Source organism: Petaurus breviceps, unplaced genomic scaffold (assembly GCF_028583685.1).
Source record: "Petaurus breviceps papuanus isolate PSGF00001 unplaced genomic scaffold, PetGlider_PUasm1.0 189, whole genome shotgun sequence".
Classification (NCBI taxonomy): Eukaryota; Metazoa; Chordata; class Mammalia; order Diprotodontia; family Petauridae; genus Petaurus; species Petaurus breviceps.
Window position 1 is genome coordinate 21703560 of NW_027185809.1, and position 23060 is coordinate 21726619.

At 36.3% G+C, this 23060-nt stretch overlaps 1 protein-coding gene and 1 pseudogene across 1 annotated transcript in view; both read right to left on the reverse strand.

Annotated features, from left to right (window-relative positions):
• HIF1A (hypoxia inducible factor 1 subunit alpha) overlaps positions 1-23060 on the reverse strand; it is a 208651-nt gene that overhangs the window by 168613 nt on the left and 16978 nt on the right. The window lies entirely within an intron of this gene.
• The window catches only part of LOC138164160 (nucleoporin Nup43 pseudogene), a 70945-nt pseudogene continuing 51167 nt past the window's right edge, over positions 3283-23060 (reverse strand).

Sequence of the window (23060 nt, forward strand, 5' to 3'; positions counted from 1 at the left end):
GGAAGCTTTCTGTGGGCTCTAGGGGGCAGAGGTTTTCTTCACAGCAGGGGAGCTCTTCAAACTCCCACCTAGGTCTATTAAGAGGCAGGGAAAATCTTCAAATTCCCATTCCCATTACAAGCTAGTAAGTGTCCAAGGCTAGACTTGAATTTAGGAAGATGAGTCCTCCTGACTCCAGACCTGGCATTTTATCCGCTATCCATCTAGCTGCACATAGTAGGCACTTAATAAATGCTTGTTGACTTGCATCATATTGGATATTGACAATGTCTTTAATGATCAATCCATTATTCTAGGTTGAGCTTTTATTATATAGTCCATAGGTTTTCAATAAGACTTATATCAGTGTAGTTCCCATCCAGATAATTGAGGCATGTTTTTCTCCAACTTTTGGGTATATTTCTTAATCCCATTGGGATGGTGCAAGGTTGTATTGTGACATTCCATTTCCATTTGGAAACTTCTGTAATTCCAAAATAATTTTGTTCCTCAATATGTCAATATATTTATCAAAGTTTATCATTCCCTCAATGGGGACAAGACTTCTAGTATCATTGGAAAAAAAAACCCCACCTTAAAACATTTGTGGGAAGATTATTTTACATGAAACCCAGATTGTACAAATACTGTTTTATTATGGACTTGACTGATTTTTGAAGTGCTTGACTTCCTTTCACCAATAGCCACTATATCTCTAACAGTCACTGAATTGTCCTCTTTAAGAATGACAATTTTCACACGTTTCCTAGAAGTATCTATTCTTAAAAAATACCCAAAGAGCAGTTAAACACGTGTATAGCACAAAATTGACCAACTGTCAACTAAGGTAAGGAAACAAGCTCAATTTGGTTTTATATGGTCAAGTTCAAATGTCATGAATCAAACCAATGTCAGTAAAACATACATGCATGATCACAGATATCACAAAATTAAATCAGATAAAAATTATTACTTGTTGCAAGTAACTTGCACACAAAAGAAGACCTTGTGTGAGACAGGGACATGGTGGGGTTTTCCCTTTGACCAAAATGTATAAAAGCTGGGGGCTGGGTTGTTGTTAACTCCATATACATATACACATACATACACACATGCATATATATATATGTGTGTATATGTATACATATGTACACATGTATATATGTATGCTTGTATGTCTATGATAAAACTAGAAATGAGGAGAGGAGAAAGAAATAAGTATTTATGTGCCAGGCACTGCTCTAAGCATTTTATAAATTTCTCATTTCATCCTCATAAAAACCCTGTGAGATAGGTGCTGTTATTTCCCCCATTATACAGTTGAGGAAACTGAGTCAAACAGAGGTTAAGTGACTTGCCCAAAGTTACACAGCTAGGAAGTTTCCGAGGCTAGTTTTGAACTTGGCTCTTCCTGAATTCTGGCAAAGTGCTCTAAGCATTGCACCACCTAGAAACCTGGGTCAAGTAAATGGAGAACAGCAATTTTACTTGCAGATGATCCAAAGTAGAAGGGAGAGTTGACACCTAATGATATTCAGGACCCAAAAATATTGTAACAATCAGCACTGGGCTGAAACTAATAAAATGAAATGCAAAAGGGATAAATGTAAAGGGTTACTCTGGGCTTCAAAAAATCGGTTTTACAAGTATAAGATGGAGGAGTACAGGAGAAAGATCTTGGGGGTCTTAGTGGACTGCAAACTTAGTATGAATCAACAGTGTTATACAGCTATCAATACAGTGTTATACAGCTATCAACACAGTTAAGACAAACTTGGGTTACATTGAGAGAGTCACAACTTCCAGGAATTGGGGTGATGATCCCTTTGCATTCTGGGGGTATTTTGTTTAATTTACAGTTCCATAAAGAAGAACATGAATAAACTAGAGAGCATCCAGAACAGGGCAAAAAGGATGGTAAAGGCCTTGGGTCCATGTTAGATGAGAATCTCTTGAAAGACCAGAGAGAATTAGTCAAGAGAAAAAAAAACTTATGGGGGACATGGTTGTTTTTCGAATATTAGAAGGGCTGTCAGTTGGAGGAGAAATCAGATGTGTTCTATTTGACCTCTGTGGGTACAACCAGGAGCAATGAATGGAAATGGCAAGTTTAGGTTCAGTGTAAAAAAAATCTCAACAACAACAAAAAACCAAATTTCCTAAAAATTAGAGCTATCTAAAAATGAAATGGGCTGCCTTTGAGAAGTGGTGATTTCCCTCTTACTGGAAGTTTTCAAGCAGAAATTTGATTTTTTTAAATCAAATAGTATGTATTCCTTTCAGGCAGGGGTTGGATCATATTACCTCTGAGGGCTCTTACAGCTTTTAAATAGTGTGTTTCTGTGATTCCGTGACTTCGCTTTTCAATGGTTAGTGACTATTTTATCCAGCATATACACATGCAAAACTAAGAATAAGAAAGCTTTTAAATTAACTAAGGTATTGTTAGGGAAATAGTTATAATCAAATTTTGGAAGTTTAAAAATTTTCAAAAATTTTTCATACCAGAAAATTAAAAATTTTCAATCAAAAATAAATTTTTTGTTTAAGTATGTGAAAATATTTAGTCTAAAAGCATCATTAAGGAAATTAGAATATTTCCTCATTTTGAAAAGTGCTGCTATTTTACACTTCAAGTCTTTGAAAACAATATTTATTCCATTTGTTCCAATTAACATTTTTTCTTTTGAGAAAGCAAATATAACACATTTGATTTAGGGGAACAGAATTTGGATAGAAGGAAATAAATTATTAAGGATGAATATGAATTGATTAATTAAGAGATCCTTTTGGCTGGTGACTACTAAAAACTAAGAAACTGACAGCCTACTCACCACCATTGTAAATAAATGTATCAAAACTTTAGAAAATCAACTTATCTGTTCTCACGATTGTTTCTTCAACATTAGCAAAATCCAATGCAGGGATGATGATAGCTAACTTTAAGTTTAAGGTTCTTAAAACACATAACAGCAGCTCAAAGACATCTTTAGCAATCTGGAATGTTCAGATTTTTCTATAATCAGACATCAAGTGTTACAGCTAAGTAATAGGTATGCCTGTCAAAATGTAAAATCATCTTTTTATTTTTGGTGATTCCACACTAAAAATGAAGGTTTCTAATGAAAAGTTTATTTATAATTTTGGATTCGAAAGGCCAATGCTAATAAAGTAGAGGTAAATCAAACTTGGAGGTGACAGGTTCATGATATTTCCATGAGAAAAATTGTGAAGATCCTAAAATGTTAAAATCATTTGCAATTTGACAGTAAGCTAGTGATCTCGATGCAGTCTTTTGCAAGATCAGTGATAGACCAGGAATTGGATGACATTAAGCAGATTACTTGTAGTATTAAATAATGATATACTACTTCTACTTTGGTGAAAAAGTAAGAATTTTTCCAGAAAGTCTATGGAGGCACCCCAGTGACAGAGGGATTCATTTTCAGAACAAGAAAACAGATGGACCTTCAGTAGAGACACTGGCATGCTACCTTGCTGAACATCCCAAATACTCAACATTCCATCTTGACCACAAGCAACATATTGCTGACTGGAATGTCTATCAACACAGTGGAGTGGAACTCTGTTGCCAGTCAGTGATGTTATCTGAGAGGGTTCATTTCTTTGCTGTCTGAAATGACCTATCTTTAACTGTACAATTGAATCCACTGTGAAAATCTCAGGAGCTGGAAGGAAGGTAACTTGCAAGTAATATACTGATGCCGACATTATCTCTAGTTCATACAATTTCTTAGGAATTATTTCTGAAGAGACTTTTTCTACCATCTTCTCCAAGAGTCACAATTGATGGACTATTGCACACAATACTTGTACGTCATGCATTCCTATAGGAAGGGCAGTCTGGATGAATGAAGGGCTGTCTGGAGACTAATGGTCTCTTGACAATTTCTGCTTTCCTGAGAGAGTCTGATTATTTTGATGGTGAAGAAAAATTATTACATAACCTGCTAGAGGTGTCAAACACAAGGTCCACAGGCTGCATGTGGCCCCTAACATTCCCAAGTGCTACACAACCAGATTAAAATGTAATTGGGAAATATTTAACAAGATAAATAAAAATACAGTAAAGCACAGGTCATATTAATATGTGGTTTCCTAAGTCCATAGGAATTCTTATGTATAGTTTAGTGGCATTTATTTCTGCTTGAGTTTAATACCACTGACACAGATGAAAAAGCTACAATTCTTTCCTGGTCAAAAACTTGTGAGTCTCTTATATTACTACAGTGTTTGTTGTCACCTTATAACATACCTTCAAACTCTTTATAAAATCAGAAGTTACCAAGATCTCTAATATACCATAGTGAAATACCATTTTCTTCATTGTTCCAAAATCCTATAGCAAAGGTCTCTGTGAGCTGCAAGCCCCTGAGGGCATAGGCTACCAGGGGGGTTTGCTGACTTTCTGGAACACAACCTTAGCATAGATCTCCATAGGGGAGAGGACAGAACTCTACCATAACTCACTACAACAGAGAATCAGCAAACTGACTCTCAGAAGAGTTTATTTACCAGGTACAGAAGGTCTATTAAACTGCACAAAAGATCAGAGAACGATGATTCATATGAGGAAGAAATTCAGTATTGCTACTTGACAAAGATTAAGAAAATACATTGATAAGGTCCTGGTAACAGGCACCTGGTGTGTATTTTTAGACGAGGGTAAGGTGGGGAGAGCTGAAACAATGGTCCAATTATGGAGACACTCAGAGCCAAGGGCACCCAGAAAATCTAGAAATAGTGAAAGCCAGCATGACCCTCCCACCCTTCCAAGTTATGCTAGCTTTTCCTTAAAAGATTTTGAAACCAACCTTGAGACTTGATTAACTAAGGCTAATGACCTAACTTCTTGGTCACATGAGTATAAAATGGCTGTGGGTATTCTCAACACACCTTTTCATTCGATGGCCTTTTCTCACTAAGAATGGTTGAGTAAATCTCCTTTTGTTAACCACTGAATGACCTGAGAGTCATTCCATTATCATACCTAAACTACCAGAGAACTGATGTGAATCAATTCCTAGCCACAAGTATTAGGCATATACTTTTATTGATGTTGTAATCTTTCTTAATATATATGCAAATATGCAATGTTTTGCATGTATTATTGCAATATTTTTCTGTAGGTGATATATTTGGCTCCTTAAGCAATGCTGTTATGGGATGCTTATGTTACGGGATGGGATTTTATGTTGTTCTGTTTCATTAACTTACTACATGTCATGTTGTTATATAGTCGATTAATTACCTGCCGTATGTTATACTGGTCACATGTAAAAATGCCAGCTGGAAGCAGCTTTTGTGTGAATGCCATGCATTAGTTACCCACATGTACATTGTACTAAATACCTGACATGATTATCTGTGATCAAGATAATTGTTCATTTATATTGCTTAAATGGTAGATGCTCACAGATGTTCAGTATTTCATGCAATTCTCTGGGGATAGGAATTTTTCACTGTGCTGAGAATGTAGGGAGATAATAAAGTTTTTCAAAGGGCCAAATACAGCACCCAAGTCAAGGAGATTTGCTGACACATAATAGATGCAAATAGGTAAGCCAGGTAGGTAGAGAACAAAGACCCAGTCTCCTTCACTTTGTTTTTATTTTGGCTAAAATTCATTTACATTCAGAGAAGATCTTGGATATTTCCAGCTCTAATTTTCCTGGCTACAAGTACCAGTCAGGAGGAGGATAAAAGAAAAGACAGTAGCTTTGGGATCGCTTTCACTTGGCTTTTCTTGTCTGAGTATGATGGCTCATAGTCCTTGGCTTCAAGTTCTCATCTAAAAAGCTCTTGGCTTGTCCTCACCAGGGAAAAGATCTAGTTAATTCATCCTAGCTAGCTGAAGTTGAGGTGGCACACTGGTGGTTATGAAGAAATAAAATCAAGATGTTGGTAGCAAGGAACAAGCCATGAAACCAATATCACCAGTCAACATGCTGATGTCCAGCACTGGAGGCATGAGTTTTCCCTCCAGATCTTCCATGTATGTGTTCCCTCATGAAACATCTTTAGACTTGTCTACTTCTCCCACTAATGAAATCAACAGCACCTAAGGGAAAACATATTGTAGGATTTGGCAAGGAATGTTCTATCACTACTTTTCTTATTATGCATTTTTATTAAATGTATTAGCTTTGAATTTATTGTGTCCTCTGACTGAGTAGGAAAAGCAGATACATGAGGATGGGAGTGTTAATGAATAGAGGAAGACTCAGAACATTGAGCCTTATTTTTTTTAATGGCTTTATTGCTTTTATTGATTCTAGGCTAAAAGTAAAACACTTTCCTAAATAGGATCATAGATTTACAGATTTAGTGTTGAATGGTACCTTATAGACCATCTAATCTACTCCTTTTTCCAAAATATTTTTATTATGAACTAGGAAAGCATCAATAAACATTTCTATCTACAAAGAGGATGTTTATTTGGGGGAAATTTATATTAGCATAGTAGTAACAACATTGCCATTCTATTTTATATCCCTTACAGAACTTCCTTGTGTTTATTTTTGTGTATTTTTAAAAATGTTTCTTCAGTACTCTTTTCTATCTTGTTTTTTTTAAAAAATATCATTATCATCATCTTTCAACTCTTCCTACAACTCGCTCTCTTCATGAAATCCTTTCCTGAAACAAATAAGTATAGTCAAGTAAAACAAAATACTCTGAATCAGAAACTGTGTATCTGATCCCATAGCAATAGTCCTGACTTTACCACAAGGTGGGAAATATGACTCATTATTAGCCTTCTTGAGTCATGATTGGTCATTGAAAGGATCAGAATTTTGAAATCTTTCAAAGTAGTTTTCCTTTACAACGTTGCAATCATGGTATAAATAATCCCCTTGGTTCTTCTCACTTTTCTTTGTTTCAAATCTTCACAAATTTCACTGAATATATTAACTTTTATAATTTCTTTTTGCACAATAATGTTCCATTATATCTTTAGCCATTCCCTAATTGATGTTCATTCCTTTTGTTTCTACAACAAAAAGTGCTACAAGTGTTGCTATAAATATTTTTCGGTACACGTGAGTCCTTTCCATTTGGCTTTGATCTCTTTATGGCTCATGGCTAGTAAAAGACTGATTGCCTTCCATTGGGTATGCACAACTTAATGACATTTTTAAGGGTAGTTCAAAATTTTTCTCCAGAATGGTTGGACAAATTTTAACTTCACCAGTAGTGCATTGGTGTATACATTCTTCTACAGCCTCTTCAACAATTTCCATTACCTTTTTTTGGTCATTTTTGCCAAACTGATGGGTGTCAGGTGGAGCCTCAGAGTTATTTTTACTTTTCTTATTATTAATGATTTGGAGAAATTTTTTTCTCTAAATGGTTAGTGATAGTTTGAAATTCTTCCCTTGAACACTACCTATTTATATCCTTTTAATTTAACTATTAAAGAATTATTGTTGTTTATTTGCATCAATTTTCTATATATCTTGGATATGTGAACTTCTCTGGAAAAATTTGCTAAAAATATTTTCCCCAATTAAGTGTTTCCTTTCTAATTCTTACTTCAGTGATTTTATTTGTGCAAAACCATTTCAATTTAATGTAAGAAAGTATTTTCATTTTATCTCCTGGGGTCCTCCCTATCCTTGTATGATCAATAACTTTTTGACCATCCATAGTTGGGGAAAAGTATCTCCTTCCTCTACAATGTCTATGATCTGAACTTTTATACCCAGCTCATGTGTCCATCTGGAGTTTATTGTGGTATATATATGGTATGAGTAGTTGATCTAAGCTTAATTTCTGCCAGATTGCTTTCTAGATTTCCTAGCAGTTTTTATTGAGTAGTGATTCCTTACCTCAGTAGTTAGAGTCCTTGATTTTATTAGACCCCATGCTATATTCAATTGCTTCTGGTTCATATGCACCTAATCTGTTCTCATTGACTACTTTTCTATTTTTGATTCTATACTAAATTATTTTGATGATTGCTATTTTGTAGCATAATTTGAGACCTGATATTTCTAGGCCCTGTTTCTTCCTACTTTAAAACATTTTTTCCCCTTGAAATTCTTGATCTTTTTTTTCATCAGATGAATTTTGTCTAGTTCTATATAATAATTCTTTGGTAGTTTGATTGATATATTAAATATGCAAATGAATCTATATAATATACATCATATTTACATAGCTTAACTATTGTAGAGCAGTTAATTACTCTCCAATTATTTCAGTCTTCTTTTATTTATATGAAAGTGTTTTGTAGTTGTGTTCATATATTACCTATGTATGTCTTGGTAAATAGACAGATATTTTATATGTTCTGTAATAATTGTGAATGTAAATTCTTTTTTTTAGCATGCTGATTTTTGATCATAATGATTAGAAAGTCCAATGATTCTTATGACTTTATTTTATATTTTACCACTTTAATGACACTACTAATTGTTCCTAATTTTTAATATCTAGGATTCTCTAAGTAAATTATTACATTATCTCTAAAAGCTAAGAAATATTAAGCATAATTCATAATGTCTATTACATATAATGCTTCTTTTTGCCTAAGTTTATTTCTTTAAGTTTGTATGTGATTATAATGGTTAATTTTTTAGAATGATCTTAAATAACATCGGTAACAGTGAACATCTGCATTTGATCTCTGATCTTACTGAAAAAGATTCAAATATCTCTCCATTACGGACTATACTACCTTTGGTTGTTTTGTAATTTGGTTTTAGATGAATACTGTTTACCATATTAATGAAAGATCCATTTGTTCCTATGCTTTCTAGCATTTTAAGCATTAAAAAGTCTTGTAATTTATAAAAGCTTTTAAATCTTTTTTTGATTTTTCCTTTTTGCTTTTTGAAGGGGGGAAAGGCAGGGCAATTAGGATTAAGTGATTTGCCCAAGGTCACATGGCATGTCTGAGGCCAAATTTGAACTCAGGTCCTCATGACTCCAGGGCCAGTGTTCTATTCAATGTGCCACCTAGCCATCCCTCCTTTTTGTTTCTAATGTGATTGATATTAACAATGATTATATTTATAGTTTTACTATATTGAACTAACACTGAATTCCTGGTTTAAAGTCAAACTTTTCAAAATTTATAAGCATTTTGTTGTGTTTCTTTGTCCTCTTTACTGATATTTTGGTCAATATTTTTGTAAACATATTCTTTATGGATATTGGTCTATAATCATTTTATTTGTCTGACTTATCTTTCCTGGGTTTATGTATTAGGACCATATTTATCTTATAGAAGAAGTTTGATAAGCTACCTTCTTTCCCTATTTTTACAAATAATTTAAGCAAAATTTGAGTTATTTTTTGAACATTACAATTCAATTGTAAATCCACCAGTCCTAGTTTTTTGTTTGTTTGTTTGTTTTGTTTTGTTTTTTACCCCTTGGGGATTTATTTATAGCTTGATCGATTCATTATTCTGAATTAGAGCTATTTAAATTTCCTATAATTTTGTTTTGATAACCTTGGTATTTTGTGTTTTTGTAAATATCTTCTCATTCTATTTAGGTCATAATTTTTGCTGGCATATAATTAAATGAAATTATTTCTAATAATTTTTACTTCCTCTTCTTTTATTGTTAGTTGGTTTCTCTCTCTTTTAAACAAAATTAGTAATGGTTTCCTTCATTTTTTTTTTAGTTTTTAAAAATCAGTTGGATGATTTTTGTCTTTGATTTTTTTCTCTTTTTTGTTTTTCAAAATTTAAATTTTGAAGGGTTTAGTTTTATTTTCTAGATTTTATTATTTGTGTGTGTGTGCTAGTGTTAGTGTTAGTTTCCTAACCAATACATTTATCTGTACTTTTCGTCTTTTATTGATGAATGTGTTAAGAGATATAAAATTTTCCCCAAGGACTGCTTTGGTTACACTCCAAAAGTTTTGGCATGTTGTCTTATTATTGTCATTTTCTTCATTGAAATTATCTACCATTTCTATGATTTCTTCTTTGTCCCACCAATTCTCTAGTCGCTATTTAAATTTGAATCTTCTTTAAATGACCTTTATTGGTTATAATTTTTATCATGTTGTAGCCAGTAAAGAATGATATATTTAATGTTTCTTCTTTTTGCTATTTTAATGGAATTTTTATGCAGTATCATATGGCATATTTTTGTAAAGGTACTAAGAAGTGATGAGAAATAAATACATTTCTTTCTATTCCCTTTTGCTAATCACCCAAGACCTATCATATCTAATACTTCTAGAAATCTATTCAGTTCCTTAACCTCTTTCTTGATTTTTAAAGTTAGATTTATCTGTATCTGAAATGGGGCATATTGGGGTCCCCAACTATTATAGTTTTATTTTCTATTTCTCTCTAATTTAATTAACTTTTCTTTTAAGTACTTTTTGGTGCATATATATATATATCAAATATTGATGTTATTTTATCATTTATGGTTCCTTTAAACATAATGTAACTTTCTTGCTCATCTCTTTTAACCATGTATACACATATTTTTAACGTTGTCTAAGATCATGATTGCTACTATACTTTTAAAAATTCTACTGAAGCATAATAAATTCTGCTCCAACCTTTCATTTTAACTTTTCATGAAACTTTTTGTTGGATTATGGTTTCTAATCTACTCTGCTACTCTCCTCCATTCTATGGGTAAGTCCATCCATTTACATTCATGCTTCTGATTATTAATTATTATCTTATTATATAATACATTATACTTAATTATTTGTACTATATAATATATTAATTATATATTTCATATACTAATACTTTTGAAAAAACTTTTTTTCTCTTTCTTTACACAGATGGTGAAAGAAAAGTAATGTGATTAACAATAGAAATCTATAATTGAACTGATCTAATCCCACTCCTCCGTCCTTCCTCTCTTAACCTAGCCCAGATTCTGATCACTTGTTCTTTCATTTTCTCTCCTTTTGAAGTTCCTTTACAATCAATCCTTTGAAATTAAATGCTATTTTGCTTGTGACTATTCGTTTCCTGGTTCTATCATTCCTCTTAAACCCAGATCTCCTGTTTCTTTGTTCCTGCTTGTTTCCCCATTGAATTTACTTTATTTCTAAATTACCCTTTTTGTGCTCAACCCTCTTTTGCTTGGTTTAGATAAGAGTGAGGTTCAAGAGGTTCATGTTTGATCACTATGATTATATTTTTAAAAAGTTTCTCCAACTTTTTTTCCTCATTTCTTTGCTATTATTTCCCTCTCCCCTTTTCTTTACTCTCTTAATATGGAAAAATAACAACCCCTGTGTTTTTCTTACTTTATTCCCTCTCTGAACCTTGAAGATAGTGGGATTTTAAAGAGATATTTATTTCTTCTCTCCTCATTACCTAAAGCAAGTGCTTTATCATCACTGCCTTCTTTTCTAATTTTTTTTCCATTTTTCAAATGCATTTAACTTTCAAGCTTTTTCTTCTCTCCTATAATATGTATTTCAAAATTTCTGACTAACTTCTAGGTTCATGATCTATCTATAACTGTCCTTGTAAACTGCACAGACCAATCTAAGTCACTAAATATGTTTTACCCCTAAATTCTTTTAATTGAAACTGAATGCAGGGGCAGGTAGGTGGCTCAGTGGATAGAGCACTGGTCCTGGAGTCAGGAGGACCTGAGTGCAAATCTGGCCTTAAACATTTACTAGCTGTGCAACATTGGGCAAGTCACTTAACCCCAATTGCCTCCCCATCAAAAAAGAAACTGAATGCTATATAATCATAATGATCAAGCTTGCCCTTGGTAAATAGATATAAGAAAGCATCTTACCTCCCTTTTTTATAGATGTGGGGGAGTATGGAGGTGGAGCACAGAAAATAGTATCAGATTTGCTTGCTATGTGAGTTTGTTTTGCTGAATTGCTTTAGAAATTTGTCTTTTTTAAAAAAATAGATGGCTACTTGGGTGGAGGGTAGGGAATATATTGGAAAATAATAGTTAAGTTAATACAAAACATCAATAAAATTTTTAGAAAATTGAGTGGAAACTGTAGTTCAGTTCATTGATCAATGATCTTCAGTTTTTGTTTTATTTTGTTTTTTCTATGAAGCTTATGAACCACAGGAAGTATAAATCTCCATTTTTAAACATATGAATTGACCATAAAAGGTTTCTGGAAGTAGGCGTGGGGCAAAGTGGAGAAAGGTGCCGTGGAATCTTAGAGTGGGACAGGAGAATAATTCAGCTTCTTCAGCATTAGCAAATTTTATTACATCTGGAAATCTCATCAGATTCAGGAACATTACATTCATGTACTGGCAAAGAATATATTTCTCCTTTAGCTAAAGATGAGTGACTCCTGCCTAACTATAATGTGACAGGAAGTATATGCCAAGGAGTGGGCAGAAAAAGCCAATAAAGGCTATCCCTTCCCCTGCGTAAATCAAGGGCATGTTTTCTTTCTTTTTTTTTTTAAGCAATTGGGATTAAGTAACTTGCCCAAGGTTACATGGCCAGTTTTTTTGTGTGTGGGTGTTAAGTATCTGAGGCTGGAACAGATCTCAGGTCCTCCCAACTCCAGGGCTGGCACTCTTACACACTGCGCCACCTCGCCACCCCAAGGCCATGTTTTTTTGAAAAGACATTGGTCCTTTGCAGTTTAGAAGGAGGAATTTTTTGCTATTGAGTATAGATATTGTTAAATATAGAAAAGAGGAGAGGAAAGAAGCTTGTACGCATATAGCATTTTGAGACAGAAATTAAAATTAAATTTGCTTTACATATCTCTTTGTGGAGGAAAAGAAACCTTGTTAATTAAATGTGATATTTTGCTAAATTAGCATACACACATTTTAGAAGATTTTGATATATTGGAAAGCCCATAGAGAGAATATCAGAGTCAAAGTTTCCTCTTTCTACTGCAATAGCAAAAAAATTGGGATAGGAGACATACAAAAAAAGCCTCTGAAACACTTCTACAAGTCTTCATTCTGGAATCTTTCTATTAACTAAGAAGGATCTCTGCTGTTAACCCATGTCCTGGATTATCTTCCTGAGTAACCCTTCCTAAACCCACTTACCCACCCAGAAGCAGGATTTCTGTAGCAATTACTCTCTTCCTGATCTCATCTGCTCTCTTAATAATCTAGGAAATTGTTGTCAACAGGGCATGTGAGTTCGGGTCTCTTGCATTTCCAGACATTTTAGAAAGATAACCAGGACAGATAAAATTTGAAGGAAACATTCCCTTGTTCTTCCTATCACCACTTACAGTTATGCTATACCTCAGGGAATAGAAAGAGGGCCATATAAATAATGAAACATGATATTCTTTGAAGAAGATATTTAACAAACATGCGTGATACTTGTTCAGAGAAATGTAGGCATTTTTCTTCTCAAAGCATCCAAAACTTAATAACTTTTTAGAAGATTTTTGTCTGCATCTCTCCTCCACTTCAATCCTTTTTCTACTATTCATTGTTTCTGGGAAGATATGGGCAGAGAGATTATCAGCAAATCCTGGCAATCTGATGACAGTAACAGTATGAGACCATTATTTGAGACTTTTATCATGGTATAAGGATAGTGCCTGAAGATACCCTCTAGGAGTGATTAAATCTCTTATGCCAGGAGACTGATTGCAAAGGTATAGGGGCCAATTGCATCTCTAAGTGGAAGGATGGTACACACTAATTGATACCCCTTTGAGGTGATTGAGTACAATATTCACATCTGAATTGAATTCATTCCCTGATGATAAGTAATTGTTTCAGCATTGGATTAGGACTATAAGAGGGCAGTTAGGGTTTCTTTGGAAGTCCCCGGAATGGACATTGGAGAAACAGAAATGTAATAGAGCTGGGAACTTGACCTGGGTCCTGAGAGAGAGGTAGCTTGGGTAGGGGATGGGGTGGTAAAATCTATGCATGCATAAAGCCTTCCCGTCACCCTGGGTAATACTAATGACAATTATGGATAGGTAACTGTTGGAGTCTCTCAACCATATACCCCAAGAAGGGATGGAACTTAGACCCCTGGAAATAGAAGTGGCAGCAGTTGGAGGCTGTGGTTGAACAATGTAATAGCCTGGGCTGCGATCTGGAAGAACATTAAGAATTCAGGGACCAAGGCTTTTTAGAAAGGGGAGTGCCTAGACCATGGGACAGCAGAAACCAGAGGCAGTGCTGGAGTAGTGAAAGAACCTGGACTAAAGTTTTTGGGAGAGGAGAGGATTGCCTTGAGCACATGGACCTGGATGAAGAGGACAAGTGACTTAAGCCATTGATATCGCAGAGAGCAAACCTCCACTTGAATTATTTAGACAGTACAGGTTCAATGGGAAGACAGTGGCATGTCTAGCAACCCCAGTTGGTCAAGTTATTAGGGTAGAGCTATCATTCAAAGCATTTATTAAGTGTCTACTATGAGTCAGGCATTGTTCTAGGTTCTGAGGCTTCAAAGATAAAAACAAAATAGGCATGTGCATTCTGTGTGTGTGTGTGCATGTGTACGTGTGTGAAACAAAACATTAATATAGAAGTAAGTTAGAACTATACATTCCTAGTAGATATAAGGGTATGCGGTATATAATATGGTAACCAACCCTCTTCTCTTCTGTTTTGGAAGTGGTGAGTATGGGATGCCTTTGAATATACAGTGAAAAACGTCCAGTGGGTAGTTGCTGATATAGGACTGGAACTTTGGTCAGAATTTAGGGCTGGATATATAGAACTACAAGTCATCTGTGTAGGAATGGTATTTAAATTCAGAGGAACAGATGAGAATCCTGGGAAGGTATAGAGAGGACTCAGGACAGAACCTGGTGGTACACTTAGGAAGTGGAATCTGGATCATGTTCCAACAAAGGAAACACATTCATAGACTCTAAGAGTTAGAAAGGACCTCAGGAACTATCTCTTTCAACCCATACCTGGAAGAAATGGCTATAATATATATATATAATATATATAATAATATATAATAAATGGCTATACTGTACTGCACTGTAACATACTTATAGCCAACCTTTCCTTGAAGACCTCTAAGGAAGGAGAACCCTCAAGGCAGGCAATTCTCCTTTTGGTCAGCTCTAATTGTAAGAGAGCTTTCCGTGATATCAAGCCTAAACTTACTTCTTTGCAAATTCTACCCATTGCTACTGGATCGGCCCTCTAGGGCCAAACAGAACGAGTCTGATCTCTTCTCATATAAGATAGACATCCAAATATCTTCAGGTTTGTCATTACCCTCACCCCTTTCTTCTATTCACCAGGCTAAATATTCCCACTTTCTTTTCTCTCCGTATGCCATGAACCCAAGAACATTTTACCATACTGGTTGCCATCTTCTGGATGTCTCTAGCTTATCAATATTCTTTTAAAATCATCTTTTCCAAAATTGAAAATAATACTTCAGAGGAGCTCTGATAAAGGCAGATTACAGTGGGACTATTTTTATCCTTGGAAATGATCCCCATCTTAGGACAGCCTAAGATTTTCCTAAGGGTTTTGTTCTTTTTGTATTTTTGGTTGCCACATCACATTGCTAACGTAGGTTAAGCCCAACAGCCAGGATGCATCTGGGATAAAACTTGAACCCAGGTCTTTTTGATTCTGGAGTCATTCCTCAATCCACTATGCCATGGTGGAACAGACTGTGGATTTTTAAAGAGGGTCAATTAGGGAAAAGTGAAGGGATTGTTTTGTTGTAGAGAGGGTTAACTATTGTTTGTCCTTCATTTTCAAAGAGAACCAATGACATCACAGGTAGAGTTACACAGAGTTTTTGGCCTCTCTCTCTCTCTCAGAGTCAGTGAAATCCACTGGCCAGACAAACATCAGGATAACTGGTGATGGCCTGGGATGCAGTGGATGACCTTGGCATCTTCAGTGTTTAACCAAGCTCTAAGCATTTAGCAGTGCCTGCTTCAGCTGTCCTCATGGCCATTGGAACAAATTGTCCTCACCTACCCATTCTGCTGGGGGAAATCTTCATATGCTTGTACATAATATAAATTCGTAATGGAGTCTGTCATCATGGATGAGTGACTTCCTCCAGAATCCTATTGCAGTAGGAATAGGAGCAGAGGAAGAAGATTGTGAGAAGAATCCAAAGCTGAAGTTTGATGAAAGAACAGGACAAGGTAGCAAGGGATTCAAGAGTAGAAGACAGTGAAAAATTAAACATGTTGAGACTGAAAAGGTAGTAGTGAAAGCAGAGCAGGAATGATGGTCTGGGATAGCACTGAAGAATATAGGGATTTCACAAGATGATGATGATGATGATGATGATGATGATAGAAGAAGAAGAAGAAGAAGAAGGACAAGGAGAAGAAGAAGAAGAAGAAGAAGAAGAAGAAGAAGAAGAAGAAGAAGAAGAAGAAGAAGAAGAAGAAGAAGAAGAAGAAGAAGACGAAGAAGAAGAAGAAGGAGCAGGAGGAGGAGGAGAAAAAGGAAGAGGAGGAGGAGGACAAGGAGAAGGACAAGGAGAAGAAGAGACTAAGTGAGAAATAGGGAAAGATGGAATGATAGGAGTTTATGGTCAGGTAGGGGAATTTCAGAGCTCTTGGTCATAGAAGCAGAACATTTGTATGTGAAAGTAAAACTAAGAACACGACAATCTTTATGTTTGGCAGAAGTAGAATGGAGGTTATGTGAGTTTGAGGAAGCCAATAAACTAGAATGCTAGGGTATCTGTTGATATTTATAATTAATCTCCTTAATGTAAGGGAAGGGGGTTGGGGTGGAAAGAATATGAGCTAATTGCTGAACTACTTAAGATATAATGGAGAATGATTTGGGGTCTAATAGATAGCTGTCATTAGGCTCAGGAAAGGGTGATAAATCAAGTTGGAGTAAATCTCAAAGGAGGATAGGTTTTTGAGAGATGCAAGCAGAGACCAGGTCTAGAACTGGCAGGGGGGAGCAAAAGACATGTCTACTTTCCCTCTTGGAACCAGTGTTTTGGGAGACATGAGAGAATATGTATCCCTTAGAGAGTTTTCTTGGAGAAAGTAAGTGTCTATGAGTGCCAGAGATGGAAGCAGTGTGAGAGGAAAAGATGAAGGGAAGTCTGTTAACATTCTTAGTGGGTTTTACAGGACACAAGGGGAAAAAGAGGGAAGAGTTGGATTGAGATTTAGGAGAGGAAGGACTGAGATTGATGGAGATGGAAGAATGGGGAACGTATTCAGAAAGGATGCTACATACTCAGGATTCAGAGAGAAAGGTGCAAATGTGCTGGTCACAAGATCTAGGGCTGATTGGCTGGGGTTCTTACATTCAATAGAACTGCAAATGGCAGAAGGTGAAATAAGTTCTCTGAAATCCATTGGCATATAAAGGGATTGTCTCTTAGCAACCCCACACTCATTTCCTTTCTAAGGGGAGTACAAACCCTTAGGGTAGTACTGTAATGCTAGAGGTCTTCCTAGATCCCTGTGTGGGGAAAAAAAAGAACTAGGCAGAATATCTGGCTTTCACTAAGAATCATATCAACTGTTTATGGGATATGGCAAGTCCTTTGTGTCATTTTGCAAGATCAAACAGATTGTCTTGTACTTGATAGCATTAATTTGAATGCTTACACATGAGATTTAGCCCTTTTACCCATATCTGTGGAGATGTAGATATGACCTATATTTTGGGATTACCATGGAAATCTGGGTGGGGCAAAATAAGCCACAGAGAGATAATTTGGGAAGCAGCCCACAAAATAAATGAGACACCAGACCACAGGATACAGATAAGGTGTCCCAGAGGTTTTAGTGCAGTTTTCACTTTTTAAGAATTTTGGAAGTATAAATTTACAAAAACATAATTTCAAAGTCTAATTATTTAAAATTTTATACTTACTTCTGGAAAATTTAAGTAACACACTTTTATCTTTTTGTTTGTTTGTTTCAGTCCCTCTGATTGAAGATGGAAAATTTTGAAGAAAAATTCATCTGCATGCTCTGGTTAGCTAAATTTAATCCAGATTAGATTTTTTTCTTGTGAATTCATATGAAAACTGTTGTGAATGCATCAAAACTTTGTCCTTTGGATGATCTTAAGGCTAGGATTACAAATTAATCTTCTAGTCACTAAGTAGCAGCTGATGATTTTACAAAGTTTAAAAATCAGCCATAGTGAAGCAAAGCACAAGATGGTGGTTATGTTGATTTCAATAAGAAATAGATCAATATTTTTTTTTGTTTTGCTTTTTGGAGGGCACTTGGGGTTGTGACTTGCCCAAGGTCACACGGCCACTTTTTGTATTAAATGTCTGGGGTCGGATCTGAACCCAGGTCCTCCTGACTCCAGGGCCAGTGCTCTATTTACTGTGACACCTAGCTGCCCCTAAAAGTTGTTTGTTTTTTTTTTGGAGGGAGGAAGGCAGGGCATTTGGGGTTAAGTTACTTGCCCAAGGTCACATGACTAATTTTGTGTTTAAGTGCCTGCAGCTGGATTTGAACTCAGGTCCTCCTGACTCCAGGGCTGGTGCTCTATTCACTGTGCCACCTAGTTGCCCCTATGCTTACAATTCTGAAATCTACCTAACCTGTCCCAACCTCTTTGTTGACCTCCAATATCTCATCTCCAACTGTCTTTCAAACATCTTAACTCAACATGTCCAAAATGGAATTCATTGTCTTTCACTCTAAACCTTCCTCAGTACAACAGAGGGAATCACCATCTTCCTAATCCATCAGGCTCAAAACCTAGGAGTCTTCCTGTAACGGTAATGGTAATTTGAAGATCTTCCCTGCCGCTTAATAGGCCAAATGTGATCACATTGAACCCACAGGGGGAGAAGCTTGCTGAAAGGGTGGAACAGGAAGGGTGGAGCAGGAAGGAGCAGGAGAGAGCCAGAACAGCTGGGAGCAAGCAGCTTGGAGACAGAGCAACTAGCGTAAGTGAGAGAGGGGCATTTTTGTTTAAGGGGGCCTGTTTTGTTTTGAAGGTCTGATGGAGGGAAGGCTTGGAAATATTGGTGTTTGCTACACTGGTTATGTGTACCAACTTCTTGGTTGCTAGGATGGATTCAGCTTTCTGGTATTGGGATTTGGCTTTCTGGTGTTTGAACAAATGTTTTGGTTCTGTCTTCTATGTGGGGAGTATTTTATATTTTGTGATTCACAACTATACCAGCATATTCATAGCCACTGTGGGTGCTGTGAATATCACATTGGCATCATACTTCCTCAACTCCTCACTATGTTCTTTCCTCCCACCCCCACATCATATCCAATGTGTTGCCAAGGTCTGTCAATTTCACCTTTGCAATGTCTCTTGAATACATCACCTTCTTTCCTCTGACACTGGCACCACACTAATAGAGACCCTTATCAGCCCATTCCTGAACCATCGCAAGAGCCTGCTGGTGCATTTGCCTGCCTCAAGCCTTTCCCCACTCCAATCCAACCTTCATTTAACCACCAAAGTAATTCTCCTAAAGCACATGTCTTTATCCTACATTTTCTCCCTTTAATCAAAATCCTGTTGCCTACAGATTCTAAAATAAAATCCTTTCTTTAGTATTTGAATTCCTACAAAACAGCTCCCTCCCTCCCTTTCTTCTTACACTTTATTCCCTGCCACATATACTTTGATCCAGTAATACTGGCCTTCTGGCAGTTCCCATGAACAGGATACTCCATGTCTTGGCTCCATATGTTTATTCTGGCTGTCTCCCATGCCTGGAATGTTTTCCTTTCTCATCTTTGCCTACTAGTTTCCTTGATTTTGTTTAAGTCCCAACCAAAGCTTCACTTTGTTTAGGAAATCTTCCTTAATCCCTCTTAATTCTATTACTTTCCCTCTGTTAATTATTTCTTATTTATCCTGTATATAGCTTGTTTGTAATGTTTGTTCGTTTTCTCTCCCATTTGACTGTGAGCTCCTTGAGGCCAGGGACTGACTTTGACCCCTTTTTGTATTCCCAGCACTTAGTACAGTGCATGGTACATAGTATGTCCCTAATAAATATGAATTGATTGGAAAGAATACTGTACCTGGTTTTTGAAGACTTAGGTTGGGTCATGCTGTGACCTTGGGTAAGTTACTTAACTTTTTGAAGCCATTGTTTTGTAAGATGAAAATAATAACATTTACTCTGATCATTTCACCTGGTTACCGTCAGGAGCAAATTAAATACAGCAAGAACTCTCTTAACTATCAAATACTAAACAAATATAACATACCTTTCCTTAGCACTTTTTTTTTTTAAGCAATTGGGGTTAAGTAACTTGCTCAAGGTTACCCAGCCAGGTGTTTCTGGGTGGGTGCTAAGTGTCTGAGCCCGGGATTCGATCTCCAGGTCTTCTCAACACTGGAGCCGGTGCTCTTACTTGCTGTGCTACCTGGCTGCCCCTCCATAGCACTTTTAAGATTAGCATTATCTTATTTTATCTTCATTAAAACCCTGTGGGGTTGATACAAACCTTGTTATCCCAACTTTACAGATGAAGAAACCGAGTCTTAGAGAGATTAAGTGACTTGGCCTTAGCAACACAATGTATCTGAGTTGGGATTTAAACCCATCTCTCTTTCCTCATTGCAAACTTAGATCTCTTTGCTCTGAAATAGGTCTCCTTGACTCCAAGCCCAGAACAATGTCCATTAAACCACCTGGTTGGAAAGAAACCTGGGTTTGGACTACAGCTCTGCTATGCACTATGTTAACCTCTCTTGGTTGCAGTTTCCTCGTCAGTTAAATGATGGTGTTAGATTAGTTGACTTCTAAGGTTCATTTTAACTCTAAATCTATGATCCTAGGAACTCAGAATTAATGCTTAGGGAACGGAGATGAGTATGACATTGATGGTCCCCAATAGTACCTGAAATCTCCTGAGTGGTCTTTGACTCTTCCCTCCATTCTCATGTCATGCATACATTCAATCAGTCCCCAATTCTCACTTCCTCTCTGTTCTATTTCCTTTGCCACCATCCTAGCTTCGGTTCGGATCTCTGTAATGGTAATGAGAATTTGAAGATCTTATCTGTGCCTTAATAAGCCTAAGGGAATTTGAAGACCTTCCCTGCTTTGAAAATATATCCTGCCCTCCAATAAACAATGTAATCACATGGAGCCTGTGGTGGGAGGAGTTTGCTGAAGGGTGAAGCAGAGCCCACAGGAAGCTGGGAGTCAGAGCAGCTAGATTGTGGGTGAGAGAGGACACACCCAGGACACACCCACACTTAGGCTTCTGAGTAAATGTTGGTTTGTGGGAAGGCTAAATGATACTGTGGTTCTCTGTGCTGTAATGGCTTATTAACTTCTTTGCTACTATGATGAAATTGGCTCACTAGCTTTGGGATTTGGTTTTATGGTGTTTGAATAAATGCTTTGCTTCTGTCTTCTATATGGAAAGTCTGCTGTATTTTGCTATCAAGTGCTATGCAGGCATATTTATAGTGACCACTGACACATTGGTGCTCAATCACCTTTCTACTTCATAAATATACTAGCTGAAATTGCCTCTACTTTACTCATTCTCTGTTGTTGAATCATTTTTCAGTTGTGTCTGACTCTTTATTGACCCTGTTTGGGGTTTTCTTGGCAGAGATACTGCAGTGGTTTGCCATTTTCTTTCTCCAATTCATTTTACAGATGAGAAAACTAAGGCAAATAGGGTTAAGTAACTTGCCCATGGTCACACAGCTAGTAAGTCTGAGGCTAGATTTAACTCAGGAAGATGAGTCTTCCTAACTCCAGGCCTGTTACTCTACCTATTGTACCACCTAACTGCCCAGCTTACTCTTTAAAAAAGAACTAAACATGTATCTAGTAGTAGGTACTTATTACCTGGTTACAAAAATCCAAGATTCTTAGCTTGGCATTCAAGACCATTGACAAATTGGTCCAGAATTTACCTTTCCATCATCCTCCTAAACTGAAGCTAAACTGAACTGTTTAGTAATATAGGATTTATTAAGTGCCTATGAATCCTCCCTATACCCAACACAAATCTTCCTTCCTCAGTATCTTTCTTTATAGCTTACTGAAATGCTGTTCTTTAGCTCTATCCATCTAATCCCTGCCTATCCTTCAAGACGCAGCTCATATATCATGTTCTTGAGAGGTAGAGTGGTTGAATGGAATGACTTGGGGACTTCGGAATCAGCAAGGCTTATGAATGTCTAGTAACTGTTACTATGGCAAGTCACAACCTTCCAGAGCCTCCGTTTATTTATCTGCAAAATGGGAAGAATAAATGAATGAAACCACATTTACTAACTGTTTATTATATGCCAAGCACTGCACTCAGTGCTAAGGAGATGAAGAGAAAAACAAAAAACACCTGCTCTCAAGAAACTCATGTTCTAACAGGGGAGATAACACATATAGAAAGTTTCACCTGCAAGTTAGATAGAAACTCCCCGGTCCTTATGGTGTAGTGATAAAAAGGAGATGGCGATGCATCTTCTTTAGTGTAATTTCCATTGATAAAATCACATCTATTTCTGATGATGAATCATTTGAAAACTCAGAGTACTTGGGTGGCAAGAACTTTCTGAGTTTTAATTAACTCTGACTGTTGAGGAGGTAGGGGCTTACAGCATCTGCAGGAGCAGTTGGTAATGCTACTTATAGCACTCACCTGTATAAAGGGATTTTGGGAAGATCAAGTGAGATAGTATGTGTTTGCTTTGCAAACCTTAAAATATAGTATTATGATTGCATGTATCGTTATTGTTATTATTACTATTATTCTCAAAACCTATAGATAGAAGTGATCTTTCCTTCCTGTGAACTCTCAAGCATTCTGCCTAGGTCTCTTATTAAAAGTCCACATAATATCCAGTAGTATAATAATCTATGGGGGCCTCTAGGTGGTGCAGTGAATAGAGCACGGACCCTTGAGTCAGGAAGACCTGAGTTAAAATCTGACCTCAGACACTTGACACTTACTTGTGTGACCGTGGACAAATCACTTATCTCCTAAGACAAAGCAAAATCTCCTAATATGTGTATGTGTATAATAATCTATACATGTGTTAATATTTCTTTTGGACTACAGTTCAAAGACCTGTTTGAACCTTTCTCTTTTAGGAGGGGGTATGGGTAACATAGCAAACTCACTGGATACTATGGGTCAGAATCAATTCACCTGGATTCCATGGACCAGAAGCAGACCATATACTTAGTATCATTCAC